Genomic DNA, 14881 nt, shown 5'->3' on the forward strand with positions numbered 1-14881 from the left:
GTGCATGTCATTTTATTGTCTTTCTTTCTCAAGTACATAGTATGGCTTACTTTTTATTGTGGTAGTAAGTTTTCCATGTCTCAGTGTGCAATTCAGTGACAGTTGATGTTCACAACGTTGCATAACCATCACTACTACTTGTGGGCAAACCTTTTTCATTCCCCCCCCCCCAACCCCTTGTAGGAACCTGGTGAAGCAGACAAGGAAGCTGGGACACGGGCAAGTGCTAAGAAGTCATACAGCTCAGGACTTGAACCCCTGCCCCCAGCATCCTTGGTAATTTCCGTGGGAGCAGTGGGCCTCCCACGCTCTCTGTTACAGACCCACCTGTCTGTGGTCCCTCACTCACCTCAGACTCCTGCACACCAGTGGTCCTGGGCTCCTCTCGCTGACGGGGAGTCAGGTGACTCGGGATGGTTATGGGTGGCTGAAAAGATGCTCGTGCAGAATGCTACAGATGTGGCTGCATTCACGTTCTCCCTGTGCGCCTGCGAGGCCGTGAGAGCCCGGTCCGGGAGTGACTCACCAGTCGGTCCTCAGGGGGAAGGTGAAGCTGCTGGCTCCCATCAAGATTTACAGCGTTAGGGTCCCTCTGCGTCAGCATCAGCTCGGTGGCAGTGGGTTTGGTTTTTTGTTGTTTTGGGTGGAGCGCTGGTTAAGTGCGTGGCTGCTAACAAAGAAGTCGGCAGTTCAAACCCACCAGGGGCTCCATGGGAGAAAGATGTGACAGTGCAATTCCATCAGTATTAAAAACAAAACCCCAAATCTCACTGCCAGCAAGTCAATTCTGATGCATAGCGACCCTGTAGGACAGAGTAGAACTGGCCACCCCCCCACCCCCTGGGCTTCTAAGACCGTAACTACGGGAGTAGAGCTTCTCCTCTTGCTGCCTCGCCGTAACTATTGCAGCTTAGGACACCCCGGGGGACACAGTTCAGAAGCCCGGTAGCGTTGTGGTTATGAATTGGGTTGCGATCTGCAAGGTCAGCAATTGGGAACCGCCAGGAGCTCTGAGGGGAAAAGAGGGTACCTCGATTCCATGAGCAGTCACAGCCTTGGAAACTCACAGGGCTGTCCCACCCTGCCCTGTAGGGTCGCTAGGAGTCAGCATGACTCGGTGCCACTGAGGCTGGTGTAGTGTGGACGGGGCAGTTTTACGGATACTGACAGAGTTGCTATGACTCAGAACGGATTTGGTGACACCGGGTTTGATTTTTTGATATCTACTCTTGGGCAAGTTGTTTAAGGACCTTATTGGAACCGATTGGAGCCTGTTGTCAGGTCACATTTGGAGTCATCCTGGCCTCGTGGCGAGAGGGTTTCCCAGGCCACAGTCTTTATCTGAGCACACTTCTGCAGCGCTCTCCCAGGGCCCGTCTGCGGTAAGTTATAATATACAGCAGCTCACATAGCACTCTCGTGCTTTAGATGAGCAAACAAGGGGGCACAGGGTTCAGGGCATTGCCCAAAGTCACAGGCAGGGAAGAGAGAGGGCCCAGCCTCATTCTCTACCAGGCAGGTTGGGACTGAGTTCAAAGTCAAACTGGGCCACAGAGATTGGCCCAGCGAGAGCACTGTCCTGTGCATCTGCTCAGTGTAGCACGTGCCAGCCATTTCCAGCCAATCCCGGGCAGGGAGGCCAGTCGTTCCCCAATACTCTCAGGGAGTCCCACGACCGACCATTTGAATTCTTAGACTAGATGGTGGTGTGACCTGAGCCATGCCCTGAAAAAGATATGCTAAAGTCCGAATTCCAATGCCCATCCATGTGACCTGATTTGGAAATAGGTCTTTGTCGCGGTGGTAAACTACGTGAACAAACACAAGATCGTGGAAGACTCACAGGTGACCGAGCGGAACCGCCGCTGGTTCTTCGTTGCCCTCGTCACGGGTCTGGCTCCCAAGGAGCCAGAGGGTGGACTTGAACTGCCGCCTCGGGAAGACGTCATGTGAAGAAGGAGGCAGAGAGTGAAGGGATGCTGCCACGAGGTGGTGAACACGGGCTGCCAGGAGATGGAAGAGACCAGGCAGAACTTCCCCTGGAGTCTCTCAAGCTGTGAGGGAAGTTCATTGCTGCTGTCCTCAGAGGCCCGCTTCCTGATGCCTTGCTGTGTGTGTGTGTGTGGGGGGGGGCTTCCATTCTAAAGCCCTTCATCTGTGAATGGCTGGAGTGCTCAGTGGATGCCTTGACCCCACTTGCATTTTCTTTCCCTGCCATGCACCAGCCGTGTGGCAGTCTTGCACTCAGGCTTGGGCCAAGAGTCAGGGAACTTGCTTTGAATCATTTACAGGCAGAAAGGAAAACATGATGTAGTATGAGTTAAAAGTTGGAGTCCCAGTCAAGAGGAAAGTCAAAGGAAATAGAGGAAAGAGCTAGGAAGCAAAGGGCATTTATAGAGGTCGAAATAAAGGCATGTACATATGTAAATATATATATATGAGAATGGGGAAATAGTTTTATGTGCATATATTTATAGGTTTAGTATTAAGGCAGCAGATGGATATGAGGCCTCCACTCAAGTACTTCCTCAATGCAAGAATACTTTGTTCTATTAAATTGGCATTCCATGATGCTCACCTTCCCGACACAATCGCTGAAGACAAAGTGAGTGCATAAGCAAATGTGGTGAAGAAAGCTGATGGAGCCTGGCTATCAAAAGATATAGCGTCTAGGGTCTTAAAGATTTGAAGATAAAGAAGCAGCCATCTAGCTCAGAAGCAACAAAGTCCACATGGAAGAAGCACACCAGCCTATGTGATCACAAAGTGTCGAAGGGATGAGGTATCAGGCATCATCAGAACAAAAAATCATATCATAGTCAATGAGGGGGAGTGCGGAATGGAGACCCAAAGCCCATCTGTAGGCAACTGGATATCCCCTTACGGAAGGGTCGTGGGGAGGATACGAGCCAGCCAGGGTGCAGTGTAGCAAAGATGAAACATACAACTCTCCTCTAGTTTCTAAATGCTTCCTCCTCACTCCCATTATCATGATCCCAATTCTACCTTATAAATCTGGGTAGACCAGAGGATGTAAGCTGGTACAGATAAAAACTGGAAACACAGGGAATCCAAGAGAGATGATCCCTTCAGGACCAGTGGTAAGAGTAATGATACTGGGAGGGTTGAGGGAGGGTGGGGTGGAAAGAGGGAACCAATTACAGGGATCTACATATAACCTCCTCCCTGGGGGACGGACAACAGAAAAGTAGGTGAAGGGAGACGTTGGACAGGGCAAGATATGACAAAATAATAATTTATAAATTATCAAGGGTTCATGAGGGAGGGGGAAGCGGGGAGGGGGGAAATGAGGACCCGATGCCCTGTTTAAGGACAACGGAGGTCTCTAGAATATGTTTGGGTTCGAGGTCTCCTTGCCCGAGAATATATACGGCAACCCCGGGAGATGAAGACAGATGGCCTCACTCAGAACGGGGCGAGGACTGCGGTGGGCGCAGATCACAGGCTGACAGTGCTGGGTGGGGGCACTCACATCTCCAGGGACAGATTTCAGGTCCCATTGAAGTGCCACAAGCTAGAAACTTAAAAGACCTCTCAACCCGGTGGGAGGGGTGTGTGTGCGCGCGTGGGTGGGGGGGGGGGGAGTCTGAGCTGGCTGCCTGGCCATGGAGGTCAACACTCCATAGAACCTGCCGAATGACTTAATGGGGTTTCCATCAGGCTGCTCATCCCAGCGGCCTGGCTGGCAGGACCTGCAATCTAAAGCCTGGTCCCCTTTTCCCTGCAGAGCCTCCAGGGTGAAGCGGAGCTAGCTGGGCAGCAGTCTGGACCAGGACGGTTGCACTCAGAGGAATTTCAGGAATTCCCAGGAACTTCTTGTCTGTTCTGCACTTGCTCTTCCTGGCCAGCCTGCATTCTTCCACAGAAGGGCCTGGAAACACAGGCCCCTTTGATCTTTGCCTCCTGTGTCAGCCCCAAGTGGGACGACCTTGAGGGAGACACTCGATCTCCCCAGGCCTCAGCTTCTCCATAAACAAGAGGATCAAATCCTGCCAGACTGGAGTTACATTCCAGGGCTGGGGAGATCCAGGGTAGGAGGACAAAGGCCTATCGTATTCCAGGGCAAAGGAGCTCCCTGATTATTGAGGACTGCAGTTGTGCCTTGACAACAGCTCCAGGCTGACCCCTCCACTGGATTCAGAGTGACCTTAGAGGACCTGGCCCCTGTGGGTATCTAACTCTTGATGGGAGTAGATAGCCCCGTCTTGCTCCCGAGGAGCCCCTGGAGGTTTCAAACTGCTGACCTTGTGGCTAGCAGCCCAGCAGTAGCCCTCTAACCTACAAGGCTCCGTTCATAGCCTGTGTTCTGTGCTAACCCAGGTCTTGCTCTGGGGAGGTGGAAACAAAGACAATCTAGTTGGTCAAGCTAGGGGCTGGCCAGGACTAGAGTCGCGGAGGCAAGCTCCGGACCAAAGAGGGGTCACAGTCTCTTACACCTGTATCAGCCCCCCACCTCCGCCGCCATTGAGTGATTCCAACGACAGCGGCCCTGTAGGGCAGGGGAGAACCGCCCCTTTGGGGGTCTGAGGCTGGGACTCCTTTCAGGAGTGGAAAGCCTCTAGGAGTTGAGAGGGTTCTAGAGTGGGTAATCCCTCCGAACTTGGCTTCACACGAGAATGAAAGAATTCACACCGAAGCCTGTTTTGTAATCCAAGCGCGTTTTTAGGAAGGACGGGAGAAGTTTCAGGTTTTACTGTCTTAAAAGAGCGCGCGCTATTTCAGGGGATCTTGGCAAACCGCGTGGTAGCCGCGCAGCGGTTCACAAGTGGACACGAGCCATCGTGTGGGACGGCGCGCCCATAGTGCTGCGGCACTGAGGCCAGAGCTGCAAAGGCAGGGCACGAGCTGGCGCAGGAGCCTGGTAAAGAGACCGGCCTTCGGCCACCAGGGTATTTCAGGCCTCTGGTTGGGAGGCGTGGTTGAAGGTGTTGGTTGACCCCATTGGCTGAATTAAGACCCCATTGGCTGTGGAGCCATGAGCCTGGGCCTAGTTCGGGCCACCCAGGTGTGCCGCCCACCTGGCTTGGGGCCTGAATTTGAGCATGCCCAGTTCAGGGGTCTTCCTGGGTGGCGAATGCTTGTCTGGCTCCATCCAGCCTCCGTAGGGGCCTGTACAGGCATGGGAGGGGCAACCCCCGTCTCTAGCTACCTAACAGAGGTGGGCCGGGGGCTTCAAACTGCTGGCCTTTCTGTTAGCAGCCACATTCGTAACTCACCCCCGCCCCCCGACACCTCTATACACGCACATCAGGAAGTCAATGTAGGTGACAATAAACGCAGAACAGATTTCTCAGGGGCGACCTTGAATATTCAGTAGGCGGGGTTATGATTCTTGTCAGGAGATGACTTTCAAATGTCTTCCAGGTTGGTTTGGTGACGTCTTTTGTTCTGGCGTTGCCCCGAAGGGTGTGATTTGCCCTCTCTGCGCATGTTTGGGGGGCGGGGGTGGTTCTGATTGTGGGCGATGCTCGCTTGCTGCGGCGATACACACTTTCCCGGGCGGAAAGGGCCCCAAAGCACAAAGCCATCAGGGCAGAACGTTAGCGACGAGGGGTGCGACATGAGCCGTGCAGATTCCAATGTCCTGGGACAGCGTCTCCGGTCCTACGTGTAGGCTCCTTGGACAAGCTTGGGGATTCACAATGACGCAGAATTTCGGAGGCCGAGGGGTGACCTCGAAACGCACTTGGAGAGAAGAACTGCATAGAACTCTCATCACTTTCAATGAGCAAACCAGAGCTGTCACTCAACAATGCCTATCACTTTTCATTAGCCTGCCCTTGACACGTGTAGGAAACAAGACTATAGATACTCACACACAATTCCCTACGAGACCATCAAACACAGGCAAGTGTGGCGGTGTACAAGCAAACCGACCTGGCTGCCATCGAGGCAAGGCTAACCCATAGCGGCTCCCTGGGGGAGACCCCAGATCTCACGTGCAATTTAAGGAGAACGTGTATGAAATCTTAGCCGGGACAAAGACACATCACCTGGATAAGGGAGATCATTAGCACCAGATCCTAATGGTGTCCAACGGCTGGTTGAGATGCTGAGACTGACAAAGGACATGGAAGGGCAAAGGACACTGTCACAAAGCAGAAGTAGCAGAGCAGTGCATCACAGCCCCAGGTGGGCCTGCAGAAGGGGAGACTGAGACCTGGACATTATGTTAGAAGAGCTGAAACGATTGGTCCACGGCCTTCTGAACAGAGGTCAGGGCCATGTTCACAACTGTGGGACCCCCATATGGCGATCTCCACCGAGGACACACCCAGGCAAACCCCAGGGGAGACTGGGCCCTCTCTGGGCTGTCTGGGGGCTTGGAGGTCATCCACTTTCCAATGCACTCTGCCTGGGGGCAAAACCGGTCCCATCCCTGGTCAATGGTCAGAAGGAATTCAGTGGAGGCTTCATCCACGTGAGGACCCTGCAAGTGGATTTGGGGATTCCACCATCCTCCGCCGTCCTCTGCCAGTTGGGTGCTCAGAGTTTAAGCTAAACCGAACTCAATCAAACATAAGCATGCCAGTCAATCCCTTACCTGACAATAAAACTACCAGCTACTACTGAGCAGCGTGGCGCCCAGGGGATCTGAACCAATGATCTTCTGCTCCGTTTGTGGAGAGGGCAGAAGCAAAAGTTCTCTCTGCCTCTCCATCTGAAGACTGGGAAGTCATCTGAGATCATTGCTCACCACAACCAACCTCAGACCTCATCTCCAGGGGCCTCCTGAAGATGGAGGTGGTCTAGTCTCCTGGCGACACGGCCCCTTACAGGGAGAAGACCGAGATCGAAACAGTTGGACTCCATCATCTAAACGTCACTGTCATGGTTCATGCTGAGTCTCCAATCCTGAACATAGGCCAAGACTCCTTTGCAGTGCACAGATGAGTTTATGTTGACAGACGGCGGCATGTCTTCATTTATCTTTAGAGAAGAACCTCCAAGACAGAGTGGGCATGAGTGGACGCAGAGGGAGGCGGGCTAAAGGGCTAAGAGAAGAAATGAGCATGGTATAGATGGCCGAGCTCACGGGATGTGGGTGTGCATGTGCATAACCCCGCAGGTCCAGCACATACGTGTGTGTGTGGGGGGGCATGTGTGCACATCTCTCATTTGCAGAATGCTGAACAATGCCAGCTGCAAGAGTCTCTTTAACCTGTAATATGCTTGATGTCAAAAACCCCTCAGGGAGGCGGCCACCGACTCTGCAAATGAGCAATTCATTATTACACTCTTTGTAAATATTATTTGGATGAGGCACAATAATTCATCAAATGAGGTCATTATTTATTTAGTCCTTCCCAGGCAGTTGAACAGTTAGCTGAATCTGTGAACCTGTCAGGATTATAAACAATGCCACAACGAACATCTTTATACCTAAGCCTTATTTCCTTAGGCTAAATTCCCAGATAAGTAATATGTTTGCCAACATATGATTATGGTTTTAAAACTCTTTTTGATCCTGGAAATACTTAGAGCGTGCACCAAATCAGCGTCACCGATACTACGAAGACTGGCTCCTTAACTCGGGCTTTAACCATTCTTGCCATCTGCACGGGCATTGCGGGAGGAAGCTACCTCTGTTGACTTAACGACTCTCTTGATTACTGCCTGCTGAGGTGGCTTCAAGATGTGTAGTTCAGAGGAAATGCTACAGTGGTCATTCTCTCCATAAACATTCTCTCCATGTAGATCGTCATGAAGGGTAAATTCTTTGCCAAGTGTAGCGAAGAAGCTAGATGGTGCCTGGCTATCAGAAAGAACAGCATCTGGGGTCTCAAAGGCTTGTTTTCAAATAAGCAGTCATCTAAGTGAGGCACCAACTAACTTCACATGGAAGAAGCACACCAGCCTGTGCCATCTAAGGATTGCAAAAAAACATAATCCAAATCCAAAGGAGGGAATAGGGATTCCATTTTGAACGCCTGATTTGCCGAAGCCTATGGTGACAGTGGACCCCCAAACCCAGGTGTAGTATGCACACAGGGATCCAGCCTCTGGTGAATCCCCTAACTGTAGTCGAGGGCTGTGGACAGCCGTGGCACTAGACAGAGAACGTTGTAAAGTTGATTGTGATAGACGCAGCGAGGTTAAGGAGCTGTGGAGGTGTAGTGGTTACAAGTTGGGCTGCTAACCGCAAGGTCAGCAGTTCGAAACTACCAACTGTTCTGAGGGAGAAAGACGGGGCTTTCTACTCTTGGAAAGAGAGTCTTGGAAGCTCACAGGAACCATTTTCCCATGTCCTGCAAAGGTTATTATGAGTCAGAATTGACTCGATAGCAGTGAGATTGAGTGCGGGTGTGGATTAGGTTAAAATATATGACCTATGAATTGATCTCACTTTAACCCATTTTAAAGTTGTTTCAGCATCTAATAAAAAAAGTGAAGGGGAAATGGATTAATCACCTCTGACCATAGACCAGGAATATGAGCGGCCTTGCTGTCATGCATAGTGCATTGGAAAGTGGACTACTGCAGATGCAATTAGATGAAAATTTAACACCTTCTCATTTGATTTCCATTTTGACTCATCTCAAATTTGTTCTGGTTTTTAATATGTTCTACTTTCCTTTTTGGTTGGGGTTTTTCCTCTGTTTTACTTTGTGATTGTTTGTTGTTGTTATTTTGTATGTTTTTACATATATGAAATCCAAGATAGGTGAGCCTGTATCTGTGGGTCTGAAGCTTCCTAATGCCGTGCGTGACCCTTTCATCCAGTCCCTCATGTGGTGGTGAACCCCCAACCATAACGTTTTTTCATTGCTACTTCATCACTGTCATTTTGCTACTGTTACGAATCGGGCAAACCTTGTGAAAGGGTTGTTCGACCCACAAAGGGGTCGTGACCCAGAGGTTGAGAACCGCTGGTCTAGATGGATCGTAAGTAGATCACAGTTTCTCAGGGACACAGGGAGCTAACAACGAGGACTCGAAAGAAGAAATGTTCTAAAACTGACTGCAGTCATGATGGAACACTCCCTGACATGACTGCATTGTTTAAGTGCCAATAAAATGAAAAACGAAGAGCATGTCTTTTTCCTAAGGATTCATTCTTGAGCAGAGGCTTTTGAAGGCAAAGTGTAGAAACACGGCCGATGGGTTCCCACCGAGGGCCCGGTCTTTCTTGGGAGTTGTTGAATTGTGACACACATCTACTTGTGCTCATCTTGCTTTTTATTGTTTGGGCAGAGAATTCACGACTTAAAAACCGCACAAATGTACACTTCCAGTCCAAATGTCCCTCTCCGGGAGCAGGCAGGATGCTGTAGTTAGTCTCTGGGGCAGGAATTCTCTTCCAAGCCTCTCGTAACTCCAGTTTGCTTAAGGAATCCAGCAGGCGAGAGCAAGAGAACATCGCGCCTCCTTCCCTACTATGAGGGCAAGGGGGAAAGAGGGCTTCATGCCCCTGACCCGAGTTTACTATGGACATGAAGACACTGGAACTGGCCACACACAAGGCTCATCCGTCCTCATTTGGGCCACCTCACTCCAGACTCTCCCCCGGTGGCAGAGGCGTGAGTGCTGGGACTTGACTACTGACCTAAAGGTCCTGGGTTAAGCCGACTAGAACCTTCGAAGAAGGCCTGGGGAACAGGCCAGGCCAGTAGAAGCGCTTGTTTCCATCCTGAAGGTTACAGTCGAGAAAGTTCTCTGGAGTTTGACTCTGTTCCCCTTGGAGTTGTCCATCAGAATCAACGTGACCACAAGAGGTTTGCTTTGGGGGTGTCCATTTGGACCACACACCCTGAGAAATGCATCCATAGAAGGGGGTTTGTCTATAAGCCACTCTTAGCTTCAGCCGCATTGTTGGCCTGCGAGATTATTTCCCTCCATCGCGCACACTCGTTGAACATCCACTAGGGACCGAGCGAGCTGAGTTCCCAGCCACTGGGCAGTCGACTCTCATACACGACAACCCCAGTGTGTCACAGTAGAATGGCACTCCATAGATTTTGCCTTTGACAGAGTTTTGGTTCCAAAGTCTGCGGGCACGTGGCGAAGTCATTTTATACCTCGTCCTAAAGAGGTGCCCTGGTGGTATAGCGGTTCTACGCTGGGCTGAGATCCGCGTGGCCAGCGGTTCCAAACCACCAGCCCCCCCATGGGAGAGAGACTGGGTTTTCTACTCCCGTAAATAGTTAGTCGTGGAAACCCAACGCTGAGTCAGCGTAGACGACGTGGTGGCTGTGAGTTTTGAGTTTCAATTTGCGGAACAGCTACGTGGTACACGTGGTCTTCCTTCTGACAGCCTTGTCTCAGGGCGCTCGCTTCTCCTGGTCCTTTATGGTTCTTTTGGTTCTTTAACAATTTGATAAACTCACTGCCGCTAAGTTGATTCTGACTCATGGGCCCAGACGCCGGAGGAGAACTGCCCCTTTGGGTTTCTGAGGCTGTCGATCTTGCGAGCCTGTGGACAGCGAGGAGCAGTGACCACTCCGAGACCCGCAGAGCTCAACGGAGCAATTTCTAGAATCCAGGCTGACAGCCACATAGACAGACCCCTGGCAGAAGCACCGGCTGCTTCTGGCTGTCCCTACAGGAATGCACCCAACCCACAGTGACGCAGGAAGTCACAGAGAAGTGAAATCCGGTCACCAGTCCACACTTTCCACCCTCTTCTTCCACCTTTTGATGGGACCTCCAACGGACGTTGCTCGACAGGAAGCCTGGGGACTCTGAATGGAGCCGTGTTGGCCTCCGGTGGGGAACAGCAGGCAGAGGAATGGTGTGCAGGTCTGGGGCCAACAGAAAGACGCAGCACATCTGAGGACGTTGTGTGCTGTCAACCACTGCCTCTGTTTGTTATGATTTTAATATGAATTAGAATATAAACTTTTCATCATTTGATGTAGATCTAGCAATCAATCCTAATGACTTTCACCTTTAGTCTTTTGTTTAGAAAAAAATTCAACTCTTCTCAACATTCAACCAAGTGTAGCCTGTTTTCCCTCTTGAATGGGAAACACAGAAATCCCTCTAGAATAGCAGTTCTCAACCAGTTCTCGACCCCTTTGGGGTCGAACAACCTTTTCACAGGGGTCGCATGATTCATAACAACAGCAAAATGAGTTATGAAGTAGCAACAAGAACCATTTTATGGCTGGGGAGGTCACCACAACTTGAGGACCAGTATTCAAGGGTCGCGGCCTTAGGAAGGTTGAGAACCACTGTTCTAGAAGCTCCCCGCTCCCTCCTGTCACTGAGTCAGTTCCAACTCCTAGAGACCACGTGGGACTGAGTAGACCGACCCCAAAGCATTTCAAGGCCAGAATTAAATCTAAAAACTGTTTATTATGATTTGTGAAGATTTACAGACCAAGCCACCAGCTTCACATCCAACATTTTTATACGTTTAGTTTCAACTCTGCCATTTAACACCCTTCACATGCCATCATGCATCCATTTCCTGTTTCCATCCTTTCTTTCCTGACCCTCCATTGATTATTCTAATCCAGGGCCGATTTTAGTTCCGGGTTGAAGGGTGATTACAGGTACAGTCTTGGGGGGTCCACCAGTCTCTATTAGACCAATAGGGGTCGTCTCCTTTACGATTTTGAATTCAGGTCATTTCTGTTTCACTCTGTCCAGTGCCTTCTAATGTGACCTTTTCCCCAGAGCGGTTACTGTGGTAACTGGGCATCATCTGGTTCTGGTCTCATGGCTGTGCAGACTGATGTTCTGTGATCCATTAGTACGTTGCACTAACTGTTCCCATGTGTTTTGAAACAATGTATCACTCTTCTTTCCTCCAGATGGGGCGAGACCAATACTTGCACCTAGATGGCTCTTCAGGACCTGTGAAGACCCCAGTAGCTATTCACCAAAGAAAGATGTAGAGCATTGTTTTTGTGAATTACCTGTGTTAATTGACCTTGGTGCTCCAAAGGATCTATGGTTGGTTATGTGTAAGAAGTTTTCACTACTTTGCCCCCTGTGGGCTCTACCACATTCCTGGATATATTTACACCAAAGGTAAATCCAAATATGCAAATATCCTCTGTCAAGCCTATGCATATTCATAGTTATAAATCCATTCTCCATCCCATACATAATCAGTGTGTCTATCCAAGCATCTTGTAGAGCAGGGGGTGAAACTCAATTAAACGCCGGCCACTTGGTGCAACAGGCAAGATTCACATGGGCCACGTCACATTTACAAATTTTGTCAAATTTATATTTGAAGTGAGGACTCAGGAATAGGGATAGAATAACTAAAACACTATATATTTGCTTTTGTTTAAACATTTATTTTATTTAATGTATTTATTAAAATAAAATTATTTTTTACCCAAAACTTGCCAGCGCTTTCCTCCTACTAGTTTTCCCTTACCTCTCATGTTGTGACTGGAAAATATAACAAAGTAACTAATAAAAAACACAAAATGTTGGATGGCGGACAAGCGTGATGCACCATCGTAATGGCTTCCCTCTAAACATGTTCACTAGCGCTGCCGCGAGGTGTGATTCATAACAGCACAGCCTAGAGTGCTCTTTCTAACCTTTTCGCTATTGGGATCTGTTTACATTACGTGACACTGACAGTGGCAGACATAGCACTTCCAAACGTCGCTGGAACTGAGTCAGTGTGTTTATAGACGTCCACAGGCCCCCAGGAAAGGCACTCGGCCACCTGTATACTCTTCAGTCGTTAAAGGGTTAACGAGGGATCTCCCTTCGATCTCTCCTAAGTGCTATTTTCTTCATAACAATTTTTCTCTATTTTGATTTTATTTCAGAGCATCGCAGGCCACATAAAAATTACCCCGGGGCCCGCCACCAGTTTGACAGTTCTGCGGTAGAACATCGCTATTACAGGAGCGTGTACACAACAGCATGAGCTCCTGCTGCCTTTAGAGTCTGAAAGCCTCCCGCTGTCGTCTGTGGCTCGCCACCCCCTTATTGTATATCACCTTCCCCTTCACCAAAGTCAACTCCCCTCTAGCTATGACTGCCCTCCAGCCTTGCCCTGGCAATCACAAAGACTGGTTTGCAGGGGAGGGGTTTGAGTGTGAAAATCTTTTCTTGACTTTTATAATTATAGGGTTATACAATGTTTGTCCTTGAGCTGTGGGCTCCTTTCAGCCACCTCTTTCTGCTGATAGGCAGCTGTTGGGTTGGAACTGCCGACCTTTGGTCAGAAGCTGAATGTTGACCACTGTAGAAGACGCAAACACGAAAAAGTCCATTTAGCAGCTTTTTCGTACATGGGAGTTGGCATTCTTTTTTTCCCTTTGAATATAAAACAGGTAGACTGATGAGGAACTGGTGCTTTTGAGTTACATTGTTGGCAAAGACTATTGAACACACCCCAGGCTGAATGAACGATTCTGTCTTGGAGTAAACACAGCTAGGATAGATGCTTCTTGGAAGTAAGGATGGTGAGGTGTTATCTCATGTACTTTGGACATGTTATCAGAAGGGACCCGTCCTTGTAGGACATCACGTTTGGTAAAACAGAGGGTCAGCGAAAATGAGGAAGTCATTTTGGTAGTTACATAATCTGTTGTCAACTTGAGACTCAAGAGTGAAGGGGTGGAGTTTAGGCTGTCAATCAGGCCACAGCTTGATGACCTTATTTGGGGCCGCTAAGGAGACAACTAGCTTACTGGAGGCGGGACACCCCCTCCCTACCTGGGAGACATTCCTGTTGACAAGACACATGGAGCAACTCTGGAGCCCTGGAGCTGGAGGAGCCACATGGAGACCCACACCAGGGCTGTGATGCTTCCACCACCACTGGATCCACAAGACTTCCCACCCACTGGCCTGTGATCGTCGTGCTTTGTGAGATTGAAGAGGACTTTATAGACTGGTATCGGACATATGGGCTAATATCAGACTATGGACTTGATCTGGACTGGGCTGGGATGTGTTCTCAATATTCAATTGCTCTGGTATATAAAGCCCTTTCTCATACACACGAGTGTCCATGAATGTGTTTCTCTAGTCTACCCAGACTAACACAACCTCAGTGAGATGGACTGACACTGTGGTTGCATCAGTGGGCTCAAATATAGCAACGATTGTGAGGACGACCCAGAATTTCATCCTGATGTACACAGGGTCACCATGCACGGCCTTGGTGGCATCTGGCACCATGAATCTCTATACGCCTCTCTTCTGCCTTGATGACTGCACAAAGGGATCTCCTAGCTTTCTTCTTCCGAGTCTGAAGACTGGTGAAGTTGCCCAGGATTGCACCCTCTTACCAAATCCTTCAACTGTTTCTCCAGCACCTTCCTTAGGAGCTGGGGCCAGTTGCCAACTATCCTCCTTGACTTTGAGGCTTTGATTAGATTTTTAAGACAACAGAAGTCCCGCCCCACATGCTGACACCCTGAGGTCCTGGGTGCAGAGAATCCAGTTTTAACCTTGATCCCATCAGAGTTAAGGTTTGCACCAGCCCTTAGACTCCCCACAGGCGGTGAATCAGAGAAGCCCATTCTTTGTTAGCAGAGTGTACTTGGGTTCAAAAACCTTGTTTTGAAAGTGCCCAGAGCCATTTGAAACAAACAAACAATAAAACGCCACCGGTGGGGAGAGTGAGAAGGCGTATGCACAGGGAGGTGAGGAGTCTGACAGCCACAGGCCACCGGACCGACCGGCAGTTTTCCTAAGGGAAGTTCTAGAGGGAGGGAGATGGGAAGCTTTCCAGCCAAGATGATGAATCTTCTATTTTAAGTTGTTTGCTACGCTGTATTTCTAATTGTTCAGCAAAATTCAGCCGCAAATAACTTCCTTATGTTTCTGGTCATTTTGGTGGGAAATCAAGAAGGAAAAGGCTCTGGGTTTCACACTGAGCCCACTGTCCTGTGGGGCGGGCAGAAAGACAAGGGCTCTATCGGCTGAGATG

Source organism: Tenrec ecaudatus, chromosome 9 (genome assembly GCF_050624435.1).
Source record: "Tenrec ecaudatus isolate mTenEca1 chromosome 9, mTenEca1.hap1, whole genome shotgun sequence".
Lineage (NCBI taxonomy): Eukaryota > Metazoa > Chordata > Mammalia > Afrosoricida > Tenrecidae > Tenrec > Tenrec ecaudatus.